Genomic DNA, 26,557 nt, shown 5'->3' with positions numbered 1-26,557 from the left:
GCCTATAGCTCCAACTACCATTTCGCGTTCACACTTTGTTAATTCACATCGTGCGACCATAATCAAGTCGGAGTCCTTTCCACATGAATCACCCGAGTACAGATGACAGCTCCGACAATGCACAGCTGTTTTATACCTTGTGTAGGCGATACGACCGCTACTTGTGTATGTGCATATAGCTGTTCTGTGAGGCCTGTCACCGCAGTGTATTTTTAATAAAAAATTAAAATTTCTTATGGATAACAGTGAAGTCTTGGTAATAAGAAAAGGGAAACTGTTCCAGAACAGCCATTTAAAAATTTTACACACTGTAACCTCCCCACCGTAATTTAAAAGAAATGAAAAGACAATATTATATAGAAATGGGAGCCGAGTGTAACCTCCCCACAAAAATTTGAAAGAAAATGAATGACAATATTATTTGGAAATCCTAATGGACATTGCTCTATGCGTAACCTGCCCACAATGAAATGTACTGACAATGGCAACAAAAATGTGAAATACGCAATCTGACTCGAATGCAAATCCCTCAAAAAAAAAAAACTTAAAGTCCATTCAGTGATAAGGAAATTCAATTAAACCGAAACATCGGTCTTTGGCCCTGTGCAAAACAATCAGAATGAAAGTCTTACCTCAGAATAAATGGATGTCACATTTCTGCTCTTGTTGTTGCGCACCGCTTGGAGGAACTGCATTGCAAATAATAATATTCTCTTTTTTTGTGATTTTAGTGAAATTTTTCTTTAAAAGAAGTGGAGTGAAATGGGAAGTGCAACGAAATCTTTAGTTCAATAAAAATTAAATTTTTGAAAAAAATGCTTTTGAAATAAAAATTATTATTGGGGCACTTGTTGGAGAATAATTACAATAAATAAATTTTTACATTATCTAATGATTATATTAATTAACAGTATACCTTATTCAGCATCTTGACCAGTCTTGCCGACCGCCTACATCACCCGCACTGGACTGCTATCACTGACCGACCGCTCTGCATGACGACTATTAGCGTACTGCACGCCACGACTACTGACAGAGTACTGCTCTCAACTAGACAGAGCTACAGACTCGCAACGACAACTGACTGACTCGCAACGACTGACTGACAGACTGAGAACCGCTCGCAACACTCGCGCGGTCAAGTACATACTCTCTGGTCACAGATGCTACAATGCCTCGCCATCGCTGCTATGTTACATACGTGTTTCATAACCCTCCACTGGGGGGGCAAAAATTTGGCAGCGATGGTGAGTCATTTGGACTTGCCAATCGCGGCAAAATTTTTAATTAACTAATAAACTTCTACAATTTACAGAATAATTAGATGTAGTACATAAAGTAAATGTTGTGCACACGCACTAAGTACAAGATATATCAGACAAAGACAAAATGTGAGTACAAAACATAGTAACAAATCAGAAAAATGTATAAACAAATTATTTGACAGAAAACAAAGAGCACAGGCACTGAAAAAAAATTCATTGGCATATTTAGAACAAATGAACAGACTGGCAAAAAATATTATGTTGACAAGTGACATGAGTGCACATGCACTGCAGTTGAGAACATATCAGTAAATGATGAAATGTATATACAATTAATAACAAATGACATAAGTGCAAACGCATTGAAGTATTGAATATACAGTATAGTACAAATCATATTGAAAAATGAGAAAAGTGCACATGCACTGAAGTTCAGTACAAAACATATTAACGCCTAACATAAGTGCACATGCACTGTAGTTCAGAACATATCATTAAAATAAAAATGTATATACAATATAAAAGACAAGAGTGTACATATACTGTACTTCAGAACAAATAAAAAAAAATGTCTTTAGTATTTTTGCAATAAATAAACATAATGGCAAAAATCATGTCGACCAGTGACATAAGTGTACTCGCACTGGAGTTCAGCGAATCGAAAAAAATGTATAACCTACGAACAGAAATGATGTTACCAAAAAATGATTTTCATTATGTGACAAGAATTAGGATAGGAAAGGGAAGGATTGCATCATGGTTGTAGCACTTTAGATTGCACACAGCTGTTCTGAAAGTCCATATCTTTCCACAGAAGTACAACACCAAGTGACACAACTTGAAGTTCTTTTCCCATCAGAATTTATCAGTGTAGCCAAGACACTGAACTGTCGTAGTAATGTTCCATGTTTTCATTTTGGCAGTACATTAGGTACACCAAACAGTGGGACCATAATAACGTCTTCATTGCTCACGGTGGTGGACAGCATGTCGTGTCAACACCACGCTCTTACAAGGCACACCAACGTAGAATTAGTGCAAAACCAAAGATAGTGCTCCATGATCACTAGGATAAACAGGACAAATGGACATTGCAGTAATTCAGGGTAGTCAGCTTATGAGGTGAAGGACATCAAGTCACATAAATTGACAATTAGAGACTTAATTAGTTTGTGGCATTCATAGCCCAGTTATTGAACATTTCTGTACCAAGTATGTAGTATTACAAAAAAAATGTTCATTAATTGTTTTACATGGAATCAGTAGCCTTCTTTTCCTGGTTACAAATAATCGCATTCTTTTCAGTTACAGAGTGTAATTAAGAATCATTAACCTTCTCCTAATTACAGTTAATTAATCATTTGTCATTCCAATAATAATCATTAGCCTTTTCCTAATTACAGTTAATTAATCATTTGTCGTTAATTAATCATTTGTCTAATTAGTTAATTAATCATTTGTCGTTAATTAATCATTTGTATAATTACAGTTAATTAATCATTTGTCGTTAATTAATCATTTGTCATTCCAATAGTAAGAATTATTAGTCTTCTCCTAATTACAAAGCATTATTAAACAGTACCATAGTTAATTAATTATGTGTCATTCCAATCTATTAAGAATCACTAGCTGACATCATGGGTAATCGTATTACAATAAACAGTGGCGGTCCTTGGCCAGTTACAAAGTATATTTAGTATGACAGAATAATGTTCATCAGAAGTCTTAGTTGAAAAGGAGAGTCAATTATTGGCCTAGCATTAACATAATACATTGAGTGATACAAATTATTGGCACTCATTGGCCATTAACCAAAACATGAAAACTCAACATGGGAAAAAAAGGGCTAATTAATGGCATAATTAATAACAATTCTTCAAGTGACATTAATTATTGGCACTCAGTGGCCAGCAAGTATTGAATAGAATCATCATTCAGTATTATTCAGATTATTACGAAGTCATTATTAAAAATCAGTTAATTACAGTCATAGCATTAATAATCACAGGCATTATAAGTAGTCTCATTACAATAAACAGTGTTTCTCCTTCAGTAGTATTCAGATCATTACAAAGTCATTATTAAAAATCAGTTAATTACAGTCATAGCATTAATAATCGTGCGCATTATAAGTAGTCTCATTACAATAAACAGTGGCAGTTATTAGCTAGTGACAAAGCATTATTTTATATATATACCTTTTTTTTGTCTCATTAAGAAGTCATTACTGAAGTGACATACTATTCAGAGTTGATCAGTATTATTCAGAATTTTCTCAAACTGGTATCACTACTTGGGACTGGTAATACATTTTTTTTTGTTAGCAATACATTGCGTTGGGATCGATAATTAATTGCTGAGGCATAACACTATTTGCTTTTGACCTATTGCTGCAAATGAGGATAGGTAACGTCATTCGTCATGAGTCAGCTGTAGCAAGGTTATGCAACAAGGCAGTATATGTGATCATATTTATAAGTGATAAACACAAATGGGTAAAAAATAAAAATGCAAGTACTAGAACAGGTATAATAACTAACAGGTTTAGTAAGTATCATGAAAAGCTTCTCCTGGAAAAAATACAAAATGGATTATTGACCTGAAAGAAGAAACGCACACTATGCTGAAAAGTAGTGAACTTCGAATTAACAGGCAGTGAAATGTGTATAAAAATGTGTTCCATAGCTGTCCTTTCCAAAACTTTCTGTCATCCTACTATGCAATGTAACACCTGCTGTCAAAACAAACTGCAACAAATACTTAAATAACTACGTAGTCTAAATACATAACTTCAACATTATCCTCATCTGTAAAGAAAACTTCATTATCCATCACTTCATTATCCATATTATCATAACTTCATTATTATCATCACCTGTAAAGAAAAACTTCATTATTCATAACATCATATCCTTCATCATCATTCATCAGTATTAATTATCATCTGCAAAAAATCACTTCATTACTCATTATACAACTATTCCTTATCTCTAGCATATTTCATCACTAAAACTAAGATGTGTAGTTCAGTCTGACAGCCTGCATCAATCACCTTGTATTCTGAAAGAAAAAATTAGTTAAGACTGCTATTCTGTGATGAGTATAGTATATTCTTGTTAATGCTTGTTAATCCTGATCCATTTACTCTTCCTCATAAAGTTATTGCATCTTCTTTCGTTTATTCCGTAGGTGAAATTCCCATTTCTGTTGAATTTATTTCTTACATGCATCATTTCTTTCTGAAATTGATGAACAAAGATTAATGTCTTGCATTTAAATCCTATACCCACTAAATAATGACTGGTTTATGGTGACATAATTAACCATACAGCATAACATGACAGAAAACGTAATATGTCAAAGACATTGACAGTGTTCAGATGCAAAAATGTACACAGAATAATACAATGCAGAGATGTCATAGGGCAAAAAAAAAATGTCAAAGTCAACTGGTGTGTGTTATATCCTAACTATTTCACAGTGCATATAAACAAAACTGGAATACAATCATACATAAAAAGACAAAATGTGACGTTCGTTGTGTTCAGCTTGTATGTAGTGTAGTTAATAGAGGCGAGAATTAAAGACTTTAATGAAAAAAAATGTAATGAAATTAACATGTCATTAGCTAACATTGCGTAATTAGTCATAAAATACGTAAGTTCGTCTGGAAAAGTATACACGGTCTGATGTGTAACGACAAGAAAAGCGACCTGCTAACCTTACCTTGTCAGGCACTTGCCAAAAAAAAAAACGATAATCATCAGTAATTAGTCAGGTGAAATAATTGCATTAATAAATGGCATCATAGTGTGTTGAATCATACAGTGGTTTCACTCAATAAACGGTTTAATGTTTGATATATGGTGATTGCCTTTCGATTTTCTGGTTCTCAAAGTTTCGACGTGTACAACATTGTGGTGAGGGATGCTGCGAATCCGATATGGACCTGCGTATAGAAGTTCAAATTTACTGCACTTACCTTTTAATTTGCTGGATAAATAGTGTGTACGTACTAGTATCTTCTGTCCAACGTGAAAGTCGCGGCGTGTACAAACCTGTTTTTGCTGTCTTCTCCGGCGCTCTGCGGCACGTTTAATGTTGTTCAGCGCAATGTCAATTATTTCGTGGTGTCGTAATCGACGAGATGTAGGAAATGTTATTAATTCTTTAATTTTGTTAGGTGGTTCAGCATTTTTCAGTATAACAGACGGAGATAGCATAGTGGATTCATTTGGTATGGAATTAATTACATCTTGGAATGAGAGTATGTATGTATCCCAATCAATATGTCTTTTGTGGCAGTATATTCGGCACAGCTTACCAATTTCTTTCATTAATCTTTCACAAGGGTTCGAAGAAGCGTGGTACTTGGATATATAGATCGGAGAAATGTTTCTGGCTCGTAACATGCGTGTCCATACGCTACTACGAAATTGAGATCCATTGTCAGAAATTACTTTCATTACATGCCCTACGTGAGATAGAAAATGTTTTACAAATGCTTTCGAAACAGTTTTGGCAGTAGCTTTGCGTAATGGAGTGAAAGTAACAAATTTTGAAGTGAGCTCAACAGCGACAAAGATGTAGCAAAAACCTCTGTTAGTTCTGGGAATCGGACCAAAAATATCTACAGCGGCCATGTGTCTTAACTTAACAGGTATAATGGGATATAAAGGAGGAATATGTGAAGTGGTGTCTGATTTAGCTTTCTGGCAAATTTTACAAGACGCTAAAACTCGTCGTATACGTTTCTCCATGTTGGTAAAATAACAGTTCTGTCTCAGTATAAGAAAACATTTTCTTGCTCCGTAATGTGCGTAACTTAAATGAGTGTACCAGATTAATTTGTTAACCAGTTCGTCAGGAATGCATAATAACCAGCTGTTGCTGTCAGGATGAGAGCGGCGAAACAGAATCTCATTGCGTACAGTGTAATGGTTCCTAATCGTAACATTTTTTCTATCTTGCCAAAGGTGTTTAATTTCTTTCCACACGTTGTCTTTATTTTGTTCTTGTGCTATGTCCTGTAATGACGATGAAATAAAGTTTTCAAATGCAACTTGGTGAATGTACATGACACTGAAATTTGTTTTGCAGAAGTTGGTTGCTACGTCTTGCTGATTGTTGCCGAGAGAACGCGATAGTGCGTCTGCTATAACATTTTGCGTGCCGGGAATGTGAACTATTGTAAAATTAAATTCCTGTAAATACAGTTTCCATCTGCTTAATCTGTCGTGAGTAAATTTAGCTGAAAGTAAAAATTGTATCGCTCTGTGATCTGTGTAAACAGTGGTATGTCTGCCATAAAGAAAGTGCCTAAATCTCGTGAAAGCCCATACAACACATAATGTTTCCAATTCTGTAACAGAATAATTTCGTTCAGCAGGTGACAAAATGCGACTTGCAAATGCAATGTTTTTAATTACTATTGAACCGCCTTCTTCAATTTCCTGGAAAATATGTACGCCTAAAGCGGTGTTAGAACTGTCGGTGGCAATGGAAAAATTTCTGGTAAGATCTGGGTGCGATAAAAGTGGAGCATTCAACAAAGCATGTTTCAGGTTCATGAATTCAGAGTGTGCTTGCTTATCCCATGACCAAGTAGTCTTTTTACCTGTTAATTGGCATAGTCTAGGCGTGTCTAAAGCGGAGTGATGAATAAATTTACGAAAAAAGTTAATTAAGCCCAAAAAACTGCGTAATTGCTTCTTCGTCGTAGGAACAGTAATGTCACGTAGAGCTTGAAGTTTCTCCGGATCAGGCGCGATGCCCTCTGCTGAAATTACGTGTCCAAGAAATTTTATAGAAGTTTTGCCAAAGTGCGATTTACTAAGATTAACTGTAAGTCCTTGTGCATAAAAAGTTTGTAACAGTTGTTCAAGAATCAGATTGTGTTCAGACCAGTTAGCTTCTGCGATAAGAATGTCGTCTACATACGTCGTGATTCTGTCTTTAATGCAAACGTGTGTCGAATGGCGTCAAAATTAATAACATTTTCGTGAAGAAGATTCTGCGTGTCAAAATTATTGCTTACGTTACTGGAATATAAAACCTGTACTGTGTCTGGTGAAATTCTGTCGTACGTGCTATTATTTACGGGAGGATGCTGTGTCATATCCACTATATGAACTGTTCTGTTATTTCTTACTGACGTGTTACGCTATGGATGACACCTATTGTCTGTTTCATTCATCATAATATGTTGTTGCTGATGTTGCTGCTCATAAGATCGACTGTTATTAAATGTACGCTGAAAATTGTGCTCGTTATTTTTACGTCTGTCATGATAGTAATTTCTATACGGCGCATTGCGATAGGAATTGAAATAGTGTGTTGTCTGTACGTAGTTATTTCTTTGCTGCCATGCGTTACTATTTGTTGGAGCTGGGACTATACGTGCACGCGGCGAAACATTAAAGTTTGGTTGACCTTGTAGACTGCATTGTTGGTTAGGTATGCTAAGCGGTTGACTTTCATGCTGTTGTGGTGAAAAACATCTATTGTTACAAAAATGTGGTTGCGACTGTTAATTTTACACATACTGATGATTACGATTTTATCTGTTATTAAAAATTACGCTGGTTCTGGAGTGCCTAATGAAAATTGTCACAGTCGGTAAAAGTTGTCACATCGGGTTTTCATTACATAGTTTCTTAATTCTACAAAGAGCAATAGTTAAAGAGCAGTTTTGATAGATATAAAGGATAGTAGAAGAAAAGGCAGCAGTGCAGAAAACTAAAGATGAAACAGCACTACTACAGCTCGGGGCCCTATGCTCGCTACGGCACATATTCATTAAAGCGTAATGAATCCCCTGAGGTCAATTACGCACTGCAAATAAATTTTAGCTTTTGCGTTACAGGCAATTGCGGTATAAATTCAAAAGCAAATAGTTGTATCCAAGTTAATTCTAGTTTCTTCATTATAGGCAATGCTGTTGTAAATACAAAAATAAATTGTCGCATCTGGTTCAAAGCTAGCTTCTGCATTACAGGCAATAGCGGTGAAAGCACAAAAATAAATTGTCGTATACAGCTCAAAGTGTGTACCTGTGTTCTGTCATTATTAAATTCTTTACATTTTCTTACAAATACAAATTGCTTATTATCAACGCTCTCGTCACTGAACTTGAGAACACGTTCGGGTTTGTGTGTGAATCTGTTTGTCTGTGTCGTTTCGTACTTCAAGTTGCGTAGTTTTTCATATTTTAAGTCGCGTGGCTTTTCGGATTTTACATCTCGTAGTCTCTGTAAATTGCTCACATTATACACGCTGCGTGACTCTGACAAATGCTCGCAAAGTGGCAGATTCTGTGACGTATTGGTGACTGAAATAATTGTTAATTCTGTTACTTTACTACTTTCGTCAATTTGGTTGTTCTGACGTTCAAATTTCTCGTCAGCTTCCGTATTCGGAGTGTGTGAAACTTCCACTGATTCTAAATTAATCTCGTCGCGAACCTGTACTGCGTTTTTACGGCATTGTTCAGTGATTGCATTAATTTCGTGTATCAGTGTTGCGCTTGCTGAACATTGTTCAGTGACTGCATTAATCTTGTCTTTATGTAATTCTGTTGTGCTTACACGTGTACTATTTAATTCTTGTGCAACAGTGCCAACTTTTTCATTACTGTTATTAGCACAAGTCTTAGTATTCACACGTAATTGTTCTTTAATGTCCTGGCATTGCATGGTAACACCTGTAATCTGTTCGCTAGCTTGTTTGTTCTGTTCATTAAGGTTTTCATTAAATTGTTTGAAACAATAATTTATCATTTCCTTCCGCTGTTTGAACATTTCAATAAGTTCGTTCCTAAACTGTAGCATTATTGCCATAAATTGATCCAAACTAACATTACCTACTCCATTATCTGTGCTGTTTGATTGTGTACCTGGAATTGTCGCGCTTTGTGTGACCATTTGGTCATTCTGCAATTTACAAAAAGGATTATCAGTCGGATGTACACTGTCAGACACTGTTCCGGAATTAAATAAATCCGTCGTACTTTCACTACACTGACCATTTTCATTCGAAAAATTTGTCTGAACGTTACTTGAATTTTCCAAATCGGGTGTGTTAAGCTGGGGAGCGCTCATTACAATAGCGTGTCCCGCGTCATCAATTGTCGTCAAATTAACAGAAGAGACAATTGAGTTTGTTTGTTCATCATTAAGATAAAATTCATCATTATTGGTTGGAATACATGGATTGTTAGTGAACGCAGGATTGACATCATTACACTGCGTGTCACAATTACTACTCGTCACGTTGTTTAAGTCGGTAAATTCGTTCATAATACCTCGCGATACACTATTCACAGTCTTTCGCGGCATTTTTACAATAGTCACAATTATTCAAAAACAAATAAGCACAAATGCAAAAGCAACACACAAATACAATAGAGCAACGAATTGCCGTTGACCTGTAGAAAGAAAGTCACAAAATTAGTAAAAGCGTTGCGCCAAATCATAATTATATCTAAGTAAACAAGAGCAGATATCTGACTGTTGTTCAAAAGACTCTCAACGAAATACGATCCTGGCAGGGTCGCCAAGTGTAACCTCCCCACCGTAATTTAAAAGAAATGAAAAGACAATATTATATAGAAATGGGAGCCGAGTGTAACCTCCCCACAAAAATTTGAAAGAAAATGAATGACAATATTATTTGGAAATCCTAATGGACATTGCTCTATGCGTAACCTGCCCACAATGAAATGTACTGACAATGGCAACAAAAATGTGAAATACGCAATCTGACTCGAATGCAAATCCCTCAAAAAAAAAAACTTAAAGTCCATTCAGTGATAAGGAAATTCAATTAAACCGAAACATCGGTCTTTGGCCCTGTGCAAAACAATCAGAATGAAAGTCTTACCTCAGAATAAATGGATGTCACATTTCTGCTCTTGTTGTTGCGCACCGCTTGGAGGAACTGCATTGCAAATAATAATATTCTCTTTTTTTGTGATTTTAGTGAAATTTTTCTTTAAAAGAAGTGGAGTGAAATGGGAAGTGCAACGAAATCTTTAGTTCAATAAAAATTAAATTTTTGAAAAAAATGCTTTTGAAATAAAAATTATTATTGGGGCACTTGTTGGAGAATAATTACAATAAATAAATTTTTACATTATCTAATGATTATATTAATTAACAGTATACCTTATTCAGCATCTTGACCAGTCTTGCCGACCGCCTACATCACCCGCACTGGACTGCTATCACTGACCGACCGCTCTGCATGACGACTATTAGCGTACTGCACGCCACGACTACTGACAGAGTACTGCTCTCAACTAGACAGAGCTACAGACTCGCAACGACAACTGACTGACTCGCAACGACTGACTGACAGACTGAGAACCGCTCGCAACACTCGCGCGGTCAAGTGCATACTCTCTGGTCACAGATGCTACAATGCCTCGCCATCGCTGCTATGTTACATACGTGTTTCAACACTCCACCTAATGCGTGTGAAGTAGTTTAGTTCACCCTCTCAGAACAAGTGGTTTGTGAAAATATTGCGAACAGATACATCACCGAACATTATTACACCCTAACTCTTCGCAATGTATAAAAACTTTCTAATGATTAAAGACACATTCGTAATATTGCGCACAAAATTAGCATGATGTTGTCACCAGCCTTGGTTTGTGTTCGAGAGCTTTTGCCACTCAAAGCGAAATTGGATATTGCAATTTAAAAATTATCCTGTCAAGCAGGATACTGAGGTTTTTACCCAGCAAGCGAATTTTGTTAGTTCAGTAAATATATCGTGAAGAAAAAAATTGTACTTCTCGTCAGTTATGTGCAAGAAATTAATGACTTGCTGCTAGATTGAGTACTTATTTCCCTTCACTCCGCTTCGTCCACATTAATCAACATTTGAAACAGCAAATAGCAACCTGACAAGCCATACGGGAGAGCATTTATATGCAGCCCAAAACCGACTGTGGAAACTGAAACCTACAGTCAAAACAGCGCTTTCAAACTCGATATTGGAGCGTTTGTTTGTAGTTCCGCGTAAAAGTAGTGACTCTTGATTTTGTGAGGCGCTGTCTTTATCATTACCAGTTTTTCACCAAAATTCTGGGATGCATTCCTCTCTTCAGTGACTCAGAGAGTGAGGGCGTGTGATACTTTGATAGTGTTAAGTTATGCAGTCACCTCAATGCTGTTTGAGAAACGTAGTCCATGTGCAGGCACTCTCTAGTTCGCTCATTGCCATCAACACAAGGGTAAGCACTCGTTACTATCACCAAATGGAGGCGGTTACAGTTAACATACCTCACGTGAAAATAACTCTGGTCTCATCAACTAAAATTTCACAGGTGTGAAAAAATTATGCCAGCCCACTATTAGACTTTGAAACTATAACAAAAAATTAAATTTAGGGACGTAGGTCCTCCTATCATGCAAACAACTGTTTTACTTTCATACTGAAACAGTTTTCGGAACCTTTGTGATATCATTTATTAGTGCCTTTATTCAGGTCTTTGAAATGTAAACATGCTTGCCGGCCGGTTTGGCCGAGCGGTTCTAGGCACTTCAGTCTGGAACCGCGCGACCACTACGGTCGCAGGTTCGAATCCTGCCTTGGGCTGGGACGCGTGTGATGTCCTTAGGTTAGTTAGGTTTAAGTAGTTCTAAGTTCTAGGGGACTGATGACCTCAGATGTTAAGTCCCATAGTGCTCAGAGCCATTTGAACCATTTCTTGTAAACATGTTTATGTAGTAACTAGCTGAGAAATCCGGCATTGTCAGGGCATTTATTTATAGCTGTGCCCTAGACTTCGCACAAGTGGAAGTTTTTCTTGACCTATCAAGTTTCTCTGTATACAACGTTTGAAGCGGTATGATTGATGACACAAACAAAGAGCTTCATTTGCTTCACTAGCATGGTGGATAACCACTTGGAGCTAACCGTGTGAAAAAAAAAATCAGACGCTGAGGCCCATGCCCACAACATGCAGCGTCTGTCCTCTTGCACTGTTTATGGTGATGGAATAACGTAAGCTCACCGGAAATTGCACATGTTTAAACCACAATGGTAAATCGTCAGGAATACCATCGAAATTTCGGCTTCTACGACATTACATTGGGCAGTGGTAACTTTAAGCTTCTGTGAGTGAAGGGTTTTGAGGAGCGAGATAATGCATTACGCTCTCGATCAGAGTTACGCCACGCCTCGATTTTGAAGGAATTACTAAAGAGTAAGTTAAAGCCAGATTTTCCCGATCCACGGCAAGTCTCGCCTCTAGAACTTCATTGGATTGTTGAGAGCACATAGTCCACAGTTTCCGAACCATTTGTTAATAATTTTTTTAGTAAACAAAACGAAATAAAAATGTAATGAGTGGGCACCAAAATCAGAAATCATACTTAATAAATTCGGAAAGCAAACTTAATTTCTTTCCTAGCAACGAATAGAAATAAAACCTATGACAGAAGAAAAGCAATGCCGTTATTAGTTAACAAAGCAAAGTCAGTAAATCCATATATCCTAGCCAAATAAATTCAGTATTAGTTCGTATTCATAAAAATGAGTTTGCAACGCTTAATTTTTTCACTGACGTAAACTTCCGAAAACATTTCCCCCATTGAAGTAAAAATTAAAAAAAACATTCCTAGTAAAGAAGTCAGATATAAATAAAACATATCGCAAGAAGCAAAACACCGTCGTTAAGTTCTTAATACACAAAGCGAAATCAGCAAAACCGTATATCCTATCCAAGTAAATTCGCTGTTAGTTTGCATTCGTAAAGATGTGACTGCGGCGCTTAATTCTATCACTGACGTAAACTTCCGAAAACATATCCTTCACTGAGTTTAAAAAAAATAACAATGCCGTCACTGAGTTTAAAAAAAAATAACAATGCCATCTACTTGTCCTTCGGTGTAATACAAAACTAAGAGCGCTATATGTTGATACAATGCTGTACTACGCTGTGGTCATTAAACATCCAAACTACTAAGCTGAGCAGACGATTTTAGATAAAACTTCAAATTACGATAACTTTTTTTTTCCTAATCCGATTTTTAAGAAAAAAGCCCCAAGCTATGCTGAAGTTACCTGTGGAAACCCCATGAAGATTCGTCTGGTAGATTTGAAGATTAGCACTTTCAACCAGCATAGTGTTATTATTATTATATAGATCGATAGATTATTGACCACCACGTAACTGAAATAGGCACAGATTTAAAAATACTGTAATGCAACCATAATAATTTGGCACAAACGATTCTGTAAGCTACATTTAATCGAAGAGGAGATTAAAGCTTTTTCTGTTATCATCGGCGTAGGTTCTCTCTCGGCATATCGTAGCTATTTTTCTACTGTGCTAGAGGGAACAGGAATCTATCTAATTGTAACCCGTCCGTGAATTTCCAAAACTTTCGATTTTATGTTTCCTTCCTTCTATCTCATCTATTAATCCTGCCCTGTTATCTCTTGCATTTCCTCTGATCAGCTAGTTTCTTCCGTTCATCGATTTCTTCTGAACTCCTGCCACAAAGGGCAATTAACACAATGTTAATAAGATTATTACTTCTTATACATTTCATTATGAATTGTTCTTGTACTATGCTTATTGTAATGTTGACTGAAAGGATTTCCAAGCAGATATTAGAGAGAGTCTGAACCCCGTAATCTTGCCAAGTGATGTAAACGCACGAGAGGCATAGCGTGAACTGGGTTCTAATGAGTCATGGAAACAAGTGCACATCAACAGGGACTAATCGCAAGACGCAGTCTTGAAATAATTTCTCGCAACAAAAATGTTTGGAGATGAAATTATTTCTTCATCTGCCTACGAATCTAACAATGTTATTTCATTGCTGATGGGAAGCTGTACGGGGATGTTAAGAAGGTCTTGCAGTACTTGACATTCTACAGAATAATGATCACAATAGACATAAAAGGGCAGTAAAATGAAAACGAGACAGATGGAAAAAATTATTGTGGTGTCACCGCCACCGACACCACACTTGCTAGGTGGTAGCCTTTAAATCGGCCGCGGTCCATTAGTATACGTCGGACCCGCGTGTCGCCACTGTCAGTGATTGCAGACCGAGCGCCACCACACGGCAGGTCTAGTGAGACGTCCTAGCACTCGCCCCAGTTGTACAGCCGACGTTGCTAGGAATGGATCACTGACAAATACGCTCTCATTTGCCGAGACGATAGTTACCATAGCCTTCAGCTACGTCATTTGCTACGACCTAGCAAGGCGCCATTACCAGTTAATATTGAGATTATAAAACATGTACCGTCAAGAGCGATGTACACCAATTATGGATTAAAGTTAAGTATTCTACCAGTTACCCCCTGTTTTGCTAGTCTTATTTCTCTGACCTGTTCCAGACCTCACGCCAGCCTGTGTGAGCTTAAACGCGTGCCTTTCGGCTACCAGTCATAGTGGATTGGCTGTCGGGCCAGTCCACTACAATTATGTACACTGCTTATCAATTAGAAAGTAGTCGCCATAACTGTTAAAACGACAGACCTTCAATAAGTAATGCAACACTTTTTTTCTTGTGAAAGTGGGCTGATTTTTTTTTGGGAGTCCAGTAAATCATATTCTTCCCATCTTTTGGTAACAAAACTCTATTTTTAACATAACCGCCTTTCAATGCGACAGTCTTACGTCACCTTACTGGGAGGGCCCCCGTATGCCCGCGTGGTACCAGTCTACTGGTCGGTGTCGGAGCCAACGCCTTGCTGCATCAGTAACCTCCCCATCATCCATCTACTACTTCCTGCAGAGTACATGCTTCAATGGGTCAAACAGATGGAAGTCTGTAGGTGCGAAATCCAGGCTGTAGAGTGGATGAGGAAGAACAGTCCAATGATGTTTTGTGAGCTCCAATCGGGTGCGCAGGCTCGTGTGAGGTCTTATGTTTACATGGAGAAGATCGTTAGCATTTTTGTGGCGACGAACAAAAATAACTGTGTATGTGTGAATTTCTAAGGGACCAAACCGCTGAGGTCATCGGTCCCTAGACTTACACACTAGTTAAACTAACTTACGCTAAGAACAACACACACACACACACACACACACACACACACACACACACACCCATGTCCGAGGGAGGACTCTAAACTCCGATGGGAGGGGCCGCGCAATTCTTGACATGGCGCCTCAAACCGCGCAGCCACTCCGCGCGGCCAAACATAGGTCATTTCCTCAATTTCCTGGGTGTAGTACATTACACTACGCCTCGAATGAGGGCACGGACGTTCCAAAATTGCAGGAGTCACAGTTATGTGCGCCTACGAATATCTGCGTTGCTTTGGTTTTCTGCCAAAAGAAACTCAATGACAGCTCTCTGTCTGGAACGCGCCTCCGATACAGACGCCATTTTGACGGGTAGCTACGGATAGCATAGCCACCTATTGGAACTTCATGAAACTGTAGGGGCTGTAGCAGGAATATTCCACGATATCCCACAACAAAGTCGGCACTGTTTTCAACCGAAATTGGTCAAGAAAAAAATGTGTTGCATTACTTATTGACCGTCACTTCAACCCACTGTCAGAGAAGACGGTCAGTGCCCTCAACGAAAAAATGTTTTCGGTTGCGTACGGAACCGTGATTGTACCCAGGCAAAGCGGGTCGAGGGTTTCGCGATCAAAAAATTTGTAAATCGCACGGGGGGGGTGGGGGGGGGGGGGAGATCAGGACCGTATGGAGGGCGCACGAGAGTTTCCCAGACGACCCACTTGTTGCCAAAGTTGTTTTGAGTACGTTCCAAAAGCTTCACTGAAAATCCCTACACATCTGCCGTACACTTCCGATCTCGCCCCATGCGATTTCCATATTTTTGAGGCCTGAGAGAAGGCGTTCGAGGTCTTCGAGGTCACCGAGGTCATCGAGGCTGCGGAAGAAGAGGTGCACACCTGGGTACAATTATGGTTCCGTAGGCAACTGCAAACATTTTTCCAAGAAATATTATTATATTAACAGTTAAGGCGATTACTTTTTAAATAGTTTTAGGTATATTTTTGTTACAATAATTATTACTTAAAACCTGATGTCATTTCACCGATCAGCATAAAAGCGCTCATTGATGATGGCACAAACGGGCCGAAATGTATTATGACATTAAAAAGGAATACCTGTTTGCATCGGAGGCGGACCAGAAGTACTATAAAATAATGTCAAGTTAAGCAGAGCAACTGCAATGAGCCTCGATCGGGGAAGTGGTGTAGCGTAGCACGTAAGGTTGATTAATGGCTACGCTGTCAATTGGAGTGACAGATGTGCGGCCTCACCTTCCGCAGACCGGGTGACCTGCGCCGGCGTGCTGCTCCTTCCGCGCGGCCACCGGCGGCCGTGTGCGCTGATTGCTTCCGGGCTGGCCGGCGCGGATAACCAAGATGCTTATCTGCCTCTCCTTCCCCATCCTGGCACCGGACAGCTGCCGTCCTTGGTGCCAGCGGCGCCGGCGCCGGCCGTGAGGCGGTGACCCCTGCGTCGCCTTCCTGAAGGTCGCTGTCAGCGGCCGCTCTTTATGACTCCCTCGCATCGCGCCTGTCCTCTGGCGGTTTGCCCATTTCCTATGACTTATTGAACGGCGGCTGTACTCGCCAGCCACGCCCTTTCACCGCGATCAGTTATGGACACGGCGATACCTTCTGATGGCACACAATTGTCTCAGGGATCTACTGCTCGCCGTAGCTATACTACGACCAGTGGAAACTTTTCCTTGTATTCCGATCTTTTCTAACGAAATACGTATTTCTTCATTCCTGGAATCAACGAAAATGATTAATAACATGTTTTGACACCCACAACTTTACTGCTGAGACTTTGCCTGTAGAACCAAGTCCCACATACCACTATTGTTAAAATAGCACAGTCGGACAGAAACTGAATCGCTCAGATCATATTCGTTAGAAGCATTTATATTCCTTTCTAATAAAATAAAGCTATACAATGTTGGTGGAGGATGAGACGACGACGAGTAGGTTGGGACATCTAATTCGAAAGGTTTTATTTCTTCGCGCACATGGGTACCTATCCTCCACAATGTGTAAGAGTTGTATCTTAATCTAATTTGCCCAGGATTGGTGACTCCGATGCAATTTTAATGTCGTTGATGACGGTGAGAAAATATGGAGTGATGAAACCGGCGCCGGTACACGGAATAGCCGAAGACTAAGTGGACGTCGAGCTATGAGTTCCCATACGACGGGATATCACACGCGCCCTTCATGATACACTGCAGAGACCCAGGATAGTGGCACTAAGTAAGGGGGTCAGGACTATTGCGTCACTGTGTTTCATCCCCTGAACGGCCAAATACTTGATGTAAAAAGCTTCTTCCACCACCAGGATTTGACCCTGCTGTCTTGCTGGTAGATGCCGTTGCCATCGAGGAAGACATCAAGCATGAAAAAAATGCAGACGGGCCGCAATAATGTTCACATAGTGTGCAGCAGTCGTGCCTTTGATTACCTGCAAGTACTGTCGAATCCGAGATGAATATCCCAAAGAGCAACTGCCTCACCGGACTGCTATCGTGGCGCAGTGCATGTTTCGCCCAGCGTTCATCCGGATGACGGTGTATCCGGACACAGTCATCGACCTGGTGTAACAAGAAACGTGATATAATCCGCCAAGTGACACTTTCTGTTTGGTACCCGGTCAGTGTCGATAATCCCGTCTCCACTGCAATCGTAACTGACGAAGTCTTTCGGTCAGTAGCGCAAGATTTAGTGTTGTCTACTGTGAAGATCCAAGCTCAACATACACTGTATTCTCTATCACATATGTCTCACATCGCCGCCTATCCTGGTTAGTAGAGCGCGGAAGCCTCCGACCTCTACGTCCTGTGATGAGGCCTCGACGTTCGACACTTTCTAGCATGCTCGTTGTTTCTGAGTACTTTCCATAAATGCCCGTGCCAGTAGTACGCGAACAGCGGACAAGATTCGCAGTTTCCCAGGCCCGAGCCATAAAAATCTATCCTTGGCTAAGGCACTAACGTCAGTTGATGTTGCCGGCAGTTGGGGCCGAACGGTTCTAGGCGCTTCAGTTCGGAACAGCGCTGCTGCTACGGTCGCAGGTTCGAATCCTGCCTTGGGCATGGATGTGTGTGATGTGCTTAGGTTAGTTAGGTTTAAGTAGTTCTAAGTCTAGGGGACTGATGACCTCAGATGTTAAGTCCCATATTGCTCACAATCATTTGAACCATTATTTCAGTTGATGTCTCCATTCGCATCCCGTATATCGCTATAATGATTACGCATTCGTCTCTGTTGTTATTATGTGCTTTCATTATAGAGCCACTTGATTGTAACGCCACAAAATGGCATTAATCTGTTGGTGGGCAGTGGTCCCAGATGTCGGTATGTTCCACTATACAGAGAAGTAGAGGAGAGCATACTATTCGGAAGACGTGCGTTCCAAAGCTAGCATACAGTTCCAAACAAGCTGTAAATACAATTTATATTACTGATACAGTAAATCAAGCTAGCTTGGGTTGCGGTACCTTAAACGAGATAGTAAGAGCAATCGCATCTACGGCACGTAAGTAGAAAAAAATGCCGAATGTCAGTCTCACCAACGACTTGTCTAAACTCATTACAGTCAGTGGTTTAAGTTATATGTTCTTGCTAAGTAAATCTCACCGACGAAAAGTTGGAAAATGTGAAAACTATTTTCTTTGCTTTCAGTGTGTACGACACTGGTAAATAAGAAATCGTAAGGCATTGTTGGTTAGTGATTCCTTTCCTTTCGATATATGAGAACTGAGTCTCTCATGTCTCTCATGACAGAGACCGTGTCGTAGGAACCCTGACGCCCGTTGTCACGGTCACCTGCACTCAACAGAAACACCTGAAAAATGAAAAAACACCATCTGGATCACAATTTCTTTCATTGACGACTACTAGTTTTGACTACTGGTGCCACAACGCGCAGTTCGTCAGTGAAAAAAATACATTCGTAGCACAGTTGACAAACTGTACCTTGCGGACATCAGACTTGGAGATGACTTGCAGGGCGGATCGAAAATTATGGTCGTCAATGAAAGACACTGTGATCATTTATCAAGTGTTTCTAATGAATTCAGGTGACTGTAGTGTGTGTGTGTACCGGACGCACGCACCCAATATACAGGATGTTACAAAAAGGTACGGCCAAACTTTCAGGAAACATACCTCACACACAAATAAAGAAAAGATGTTATGTGGACATGTGTCCGGAAACGCTTAATTTCCATGTTAGAGCTCATTTTAGTTTCGTCAGTATGTACTGTACTTCCTCGATTTACCGCCAGTTGGCTCAATTGAGCCGGCCGGAGTGGCCGTGCGGTTCTAGGCGCTCCAGTCTGGAACCGCGTGACCGCTACGATCGCAGGTTCGAATCCTGCCTCGGGCATGGATGTGTGTGTTGTCCTTAGGTTAGTTAGGTTTAAGTAGTTCTAAGTTCTAGGGGACTTACGACCTCAGCAGTTGAGTCCCATAGTACTCAGAGCCATTTTGGCTCAATTGAAGGAAGGTAATATTGACTTCGGTGCATGTATTGACATGCGACTCGTTGCTCTCCAGAACTAGCATCAAGCACATCAGTACGTAGCATCAACAGGTTAGTGTTCATCACGAACGTGGTTTTGCAGTCAGTGCAATGTTTACAAATGCGGAGTTGGTAGATGCCCATTTGATGTATGGATTAGCACGGGGAAATAGCCGTGGCGCGGTACGTTTGCATCGAGACAGATTTCCAGAACGAAGGTGTCCCGACAGGACGACGTTCGAAGCAATTGATCGGCGTCTTAGGGAGCACGGAACATTCCAGCCTATGACTCGCGACTGGGGAAGACCTAGAACGACGAGGGCACCTGCAATGGACGAGGCAATTCTTCGTGCAGTTGACGATATCCCTAATGTCAGCGTCAGAGAAGTTGCTGCTGTACAAGATAACGTTGACCACGTCACTGTATGGAGAGTGCTACGAGAGAACCAGTTGTTTCCGTACCATGTACAGCGTGTGCAGGCACTATCAGCAGCTGATTGGCCTCCACGGGTACACTTCTGCGAATGGTTCATCCAACAATGTGTCAATCCTCATTTCAGTGCAAATGTTCTCTTTACGGATGAGGCTTCATTCTAACGTGATCAAATTGTAAATTTTCACAATCAACATGTGGGGGCTGACGAGAATCCGCACGCAATTGTGCAATCACGTCATCAACACAGATTTTCTGTGAACGTTAGGGCAGGCATTGTTGGTGATGTCTTGATTGGGCCCTATGTTCTTCCACCTACGATCAATGGAGCACGTTTTCATGATTTCATACGGGATACTCTACCTGTGCTGCTAGAATATGTACCTTTACAAGTACGACACAGCATGTGGTTCATGCACGATGGAGCTCCTGCACATTTCAGTCGAAGTGTTCGTACGCTTCTCAACAACAGATTCGGTGACCGATGGATTGGTAGAGGCGGCCCAATTCCATGGCCTACACGCTCTCCTCAAACCTCTTGACTTTCATTTATGGGGGCATTTGAAAGCTCTTATCTACGCAACCCTGGTACCAAATGTAGAGACTCTTCGTGCTCGTATTGTGGACAGCTGTGATACAATAAACCATTCTCCAGGGCTGCATCAGCGCATCAGGGATTCCATGCGACGGAGGGTGGATGCATGTATCCTCGCTAACGGAGGACATTTTGAACATTTCCTGTAACAAAGTATTTGAAGTCACGCTGGTACGTTCTGTTGCTGTGTGTTTCCATTCTATGATTAATGTGACTTGAAGAGAAGTAATAAAATGAGCTCTAACATGGAAAGTAAGCGTTTCCGGACACATGTCCACATAACATATTTTCTTTCTTTGTGTGTGAGGAATGTTTCCTGAAAGTTTGGCCGTACCTTCTTGTAACATCCTGTATATGGCGGCTTCCTGAGAGTCATCAGGAACATTTTCTCTGGTGTTTCAGCAGGTATTTGCAATTTCATTTTTGCAACGTGTAGCTGGAATCTGCCCATCAAGTCTTTCATGTGCCTCCCAGAGCTGACGGAAAGCGTCAGTTTGTTTCCAGTTATATATATTAAAAGGGTCAGTAAAACACAAAGACTAACCACTACTCGAGTTGCGACAGCACCGTTCTGGCCCGCGCTGACTGTTACCGTCGTACAACAGCGCTACTCAGTCGGTCCTGCAGTACTGGTTGTTCTTCCAGTTTTGCTGTTCCTGTGAATACTTGACGATGAAATGAATATTGCACTAGACTAATTTGGGCTCGCTCTATCGAGACAGCATGCGAAATTCCGCTTTAAGGACCATTTCGATTGTAATGGGAAACAAAACGGCGCTTCCCGTCGACGCAGGAATTTGCGTCAACTGTGTGATGAGCAGTATTTGTTTGGGCTGACTCTAGCCACATGTTGCAAAAACAAAATTGAAAATATCTTCAGGGGCACGAGATAAAATGCTCCTGATGACTCTTACAAGGGAAACTCCCCATCGCACCCCGCTCAGGTTGAGTGGTAAGTTGGGCCATTGGACAGCTCGTCAAAAACTGAACACAGATCAGACATGAAAAGAAGGAGAAGGTGTACTGAACTGTGGAAAAAAGGAGAAAAATAGAAACTGTGAACGGTCCAAATTTAATATATATGCAATATCGAGCACCGTTAATGACTGTCGTGTCCTGATGTGTGGTCACGGTGTTGGACCGCGACGAGGGAGATCCGGGTTCCATTCTCACTCGGACCTGATTCTTTCTTCTCCGCAATATTACGAACTTTCCGTCCGGCCATTGACGTGTCTGTTCGCTGTATTCAAATATGTGTATGTGTGGTGACGTAATGTCAGTTTGCAACGGCGACGAGTAACGAAGGGACCTTCAGACGTACGTACCTCCTATTTGTTGAACACAGATACCACATGTATGCCTCTTATGTTCCGGTTATGAAGTTTTCACTCTTGAATTCTTGCATTGTAGTACAGTTCACGCCTGTTTATTTGTTTGTTCACTTCTGTGAAAAGTTTACGCGGCATCTCGCTTGCCTTCACTATACATCACAGAATATGAGTCACGTGGTAAGAACATATTACCGTCGCAAGTAAATGTGATGAATAGTGAGAGCAGGCGAGATGCCACGTAGCCCTCTCGCAGAAAATAAAATAACGAAAAAACTGGTGTGAACTATGCCACAACGCAGGAATTCAAGAGTCAAAAGTTCCAAAACGGATCGTAAGAGGCATAACATGCGGTACTCTTGTAAAACAAATAGGAGGTACGTACGTCTGGAGGTCCCTTCGTTACAGCCGGCCGGAATGGCCGTGCGGTTCTAGGGGCTACAGCTGGAGCCGAGCGACCGCTACGGTCGCAGGTTCGAATCCTGCCTCGGGCATGGATGTGTGTGATGTCCTTAGGTTAGTTAGGTTTAATTAGTTCTAAGTTCTAGGCGACTGATGACCTCCGAAGTTACGTCGCATAGTGCTCAGAGCCATTTGAACCATTTTGAACCCTTCGTTACACGTCGCTGTTGCAAACTGACATTACGCCACGACACATACACAAATTTGAGTACAGGGAACAGACATAAAACGACCGGACGGAAAGTTCGTAATTTTGTGAAAAAAAAATTTGGGACCGCGTGAGATTTGACTCCGGATCTCCCCCGTCGCAGTCCAACACCGTGATCACACAACTACGACATGACAGTCTTTAATGTTGCTCGATATTGTACATATTAATTGGACCGTTCACTGTTTCTATTTTTCTTCTTTTTTCTACAGTTCAGTACATCTTCTTCCTGTTTCCATGCTTGATCTGTGTTCAGTTTTTTACGAGCTTCACTATATCTGAGGGGGGTGCGATGGGGAGTTTCCCTTGTTAGAAGAGACACCTCTGTGTACAGTGTAGCGTCATGTGTAGGCTGTTTGATGAGTACAGAAGGGACAGGGTGAAGCGTCTGCCGGCACATATCCTATTCCTCTCGAGTAGTTACAAGTGGCCATCGAACTAAACGTTCCATCCGAATGAGGGATGAACAATCAGAAGTCCCTATTCCATGAGACACTGCAGGGAAGGATGATATTTAAACGATAACATTGACACAAAGCCTGGTAATTCGGACCATCACCCCACTTCCTCTCCTCTCTGATTGTGACAATTTCTTCCACCACTAGGATTAGAAACGGCTACCTCTGTGTGGAACGCCACCGCAATAGCGTGTGTTTGCGACCTCGGCTAGGGAGGCGGATTACGAAGCAGGTAACAACGAGGGGCATTTAAGTGCGGGACTTCTGATCACGCATTAATTTTATTGCCATCCTATTATTATATAAATGATGTTGCGAGCGATGCCGTATGTTGATGCCAAGCAACAGATGAGCGCAATAAATGTCTTTGTGAAGGTCCATTCTGCAGTCGGCGAATAAACGATGCTGGTGCTGTGTTTTCTGAGCACGCAAAGGGGAGAAAAAAGACGGTGCTGCAGAGGCATGTGCGGACAGAGTCGCGTGACGCCAACCGCCCGGCCTCGTCTGCGAGTGCGACGTCAGCACTCGCCCATCTGGGCGCGCTGTTCTGTCTGCCTGCTCTGGCTGTCTGCTTGTCCACCCCACCTGACGACGCTGTCATGACCTCGCTACAGGCCGGCCGAGGGCGATGGCCCTCGTTTGCCTTCATACCATGTTACTTTAAATGGTATCACATGGCAAGATAAGAGGCCATATTCTAAGTTCGAGAGAGAAAACTTCTATCCACAAATCTGCGTTTACAAAGCACCACTCGTGAGAAATTAAACCTGCCATTTTCTCGCATATGGCCTCCGAATCACGGATGGAGAGCAACATTCAGATTCCATATTCCCACATTTCTCAGTTTATTGGTAACTCAGGATTTTAGGAGGATCTAGCGAGCCCGACAGTGGGTCTCAATTGCTAAACATGAACTGAAATTGGATATACATCTTAATCTACTTCTCGTACCCTCTCTCTGCTCTGCTCCTCCTCCTCCTCCATCTTTTAATCCATTTTTTCTCCTCCGAGCGGTTGTAGGCACTTCAGTCTGGAACCGCGCGACCGCTACGGTCGTAGGTTCGAATCCTGTCTCGGGCATGGGTGTGTGTGATGTCCTTAGGTTAGTTAGGTTTAAGTAGTTCTAAGTTCTAGGGGACTGATAACCATAGATGTTAAGTCCCATAGTGCTCAGAGCCATTTGAACCATTTATTCTCCTCCACCTTTTTGTCCATCTCCTCTTCCTCCTTCCCCCTCTTTCTGTACGTCATCTCCTCCCTCTCTCTCTCCACCTCCTCCTCCTCCCTCTCTGTCCATCGCCATTTTTCCTCTCTCTTTATCTGTTTCCTCCCTCGCCCCTCTTCTGTCCATCTCCCCGATTAACAGCCTCCCCGCCCCCCCCCCCCCCTCCTTTGACCTTGAGCATTATTGTTATTGCAAACAAAGTCTTGATTGGGAATTGAAGTCGCTTAAAACGAGTGGGTAAATTAGCTGGTATCATTGGTACACAGGTTCTGAGAAAGAGCTGTCTAGCTGCTTCTCTTAAAACCGACCGCGAGGAAGGAAACAAAATAGCACATTCTTGTATATACTACTCTTGTATATACCATTTTTGTTCAAAATTATAAACAAGGAGTACGAATATATGTGGAAGAAACAATTTGTCTGTTGTCTGCTGTGCTGTCGTAGGCAAAAGTGCCAGCGAGAAAGGAAACCAAACACCACATTTTCATCCCACAGGAGCACATTTTCTTTCTTGCAGTCGCTTTCAACAAAAAACTTGCACTGTGTTGTTTCAAAAAATATGTGCAACCTCAGTCCGTCTGAACTTTATCATAGTATCGTGTAAAAGTTGAAGCAAATGTCTCCGTAACTTTTCTATATTTTTGGTAATAACGCTTTCCCTTTTTGTATATATAATGTTTATTAGAATTGAATTTGTAGTACATTTGTCGAGAACTTAACGAACTTTTTGGTAACAACGTTAAACCCGTCTTTAGTAGCGTAGAAGTACGGATAAGGCTAGGTTCCATTGGGCGAATGTTTATGTCGTGGATTTATGTTTTGAACGAAATACATTTATGGCATTAAAATTTTATTTCGTTGCTAGATTCTTAATCAACTTTGTTTTTACAACATTGTGGGTTAATGCACTGCTATCTGTAATACATCCACGATGACACCTCATTATCACTACACGAGGGTATCTTTCCGAGTAACGTCTGTGTTGAGTGTATAAACACTTACAATGGACTGGGTTAAATAAAAGGTAAAATAAAATAATTATCCTATGTGCTAAACTTAATAGTTCCTACTGGTTCTAGTAACTTATTTCACCTTATTAAGTTCTAAAAGGTGAACAGTCATCTAATTTTAACGAATGACTACCCAGCCCAAGTAGCACACAATAGCATTTTATTGTGTTTGGGTATCCTTTTGTACTAAACGTCAACCGGTTTTATCATTAGGATTGGGCTTTATTCTTGCCGGCCGGTGTGGCCAAGCGGTTCTAGGCGCTTCAGTCTGGAGCTACGCGACCTCTACGGTCGCAGGTTCGAATCCTGGCCGGCCGGTGTGGCCGTGCGGTTCTAGGCGCTTCAGTCTGGAACGGCGTGACCGCTACGGTCGCAGGTTCGAATCCTGCCTCGGGCATGGATGTGTGTGATGTTCTTAGGTTAGTTAGGTTTAAGTAGTTCTAAGTTCTAGGGGACTTATGACCACAGATGTTAAGTCCCATAGTGCTCAGAGTCATTCGAATCCTGCCTCGGGCATGGATGTGAGTGGTGTCCTCAGGTTAGTTAGGTTTAAGTAGTTCCAAGTTATAGGGACTGATGACCTCGGATGTTAAGTCCCATAGTGCTCAGAGCCATTTGAACCAATTTGAAGCTTTATTCTTCACGCCATAAATGGGTGATGATAGCAGAGTGTGATATATTCTTAATTCAACTGTAAACCGATTGCCAGCAATATGTAACGACACCTGACGTGCGTTAGTTGGAAAATGCTATTGTATTGACCGTCAGCCCATGAGTACGAGTAACTGAAATGTCACGTACAATTTGACTTCAGCGTAAGAACATTAATCTGATCTCAAGGTTGGTAGAGATTTCATAACTAGTAATACATACTCCAAGAATGATGCTGAAATTTTGTATATACACTGCTATAGTGTACTTTTGTATTAAAAACCACGTGAGGATGGAGCTGATATTCCTGAAATCCATGTTGCAATAAAGCAATTGAAAAACATGAAACTTCCTGGCAGATTAAAACTGTGTGCCGGACCGAGACTCGAACTCTAG

The 26,557-nt window shown here is 40.9% G+C and overlaps 1 protein-coding gene across 2 annotated transcripts in view; it reads left to right on the top strand.

Annotated features, from left to right (window-relative positions):
- LOC124775488 (cysteine-rich secretory protein 2-like) overlaps positions 1-26,557 on the top strand; it is a 251,618-nt gene that overhangs the window by 34,110 nt on the left and 190,951 nt on the right. Inside the window, exon 1 of one of the 2 annotated variants that reach the window (XM_047250322.1) lies at positions 16,739-16,760. The exons of the other annotated variant lie outside the window; for it this stretch is intronic. The gene's annotated coding sequence lies outside the window, so the exon portion shown is untranslated. Of the gene's footprint in view, positions 1-16,738; positions 16,761-26,557 lie in introns of those variants that run through there. 2 annotated transcript variants of the gene reach the window in all.

This window comes from Schistocerca piceifrons, chromosome 2 (genome assembly GCF_021461385.2).
Source record: "Schistocerca piceifrons isolate TAMUIC-IGC-003096 chromosome 2, iqSchPice1.1, whole genome shotgun sequence".
NCBI lineage: Eukaryota > Metazoa > Arthropoda > Insecta > Orthoptera > Acrididae > Schistocerca > Schistocerca piceifrons.
This window is presented reverse-complemented; position numbering and strand designations above follow the sequence as displayed.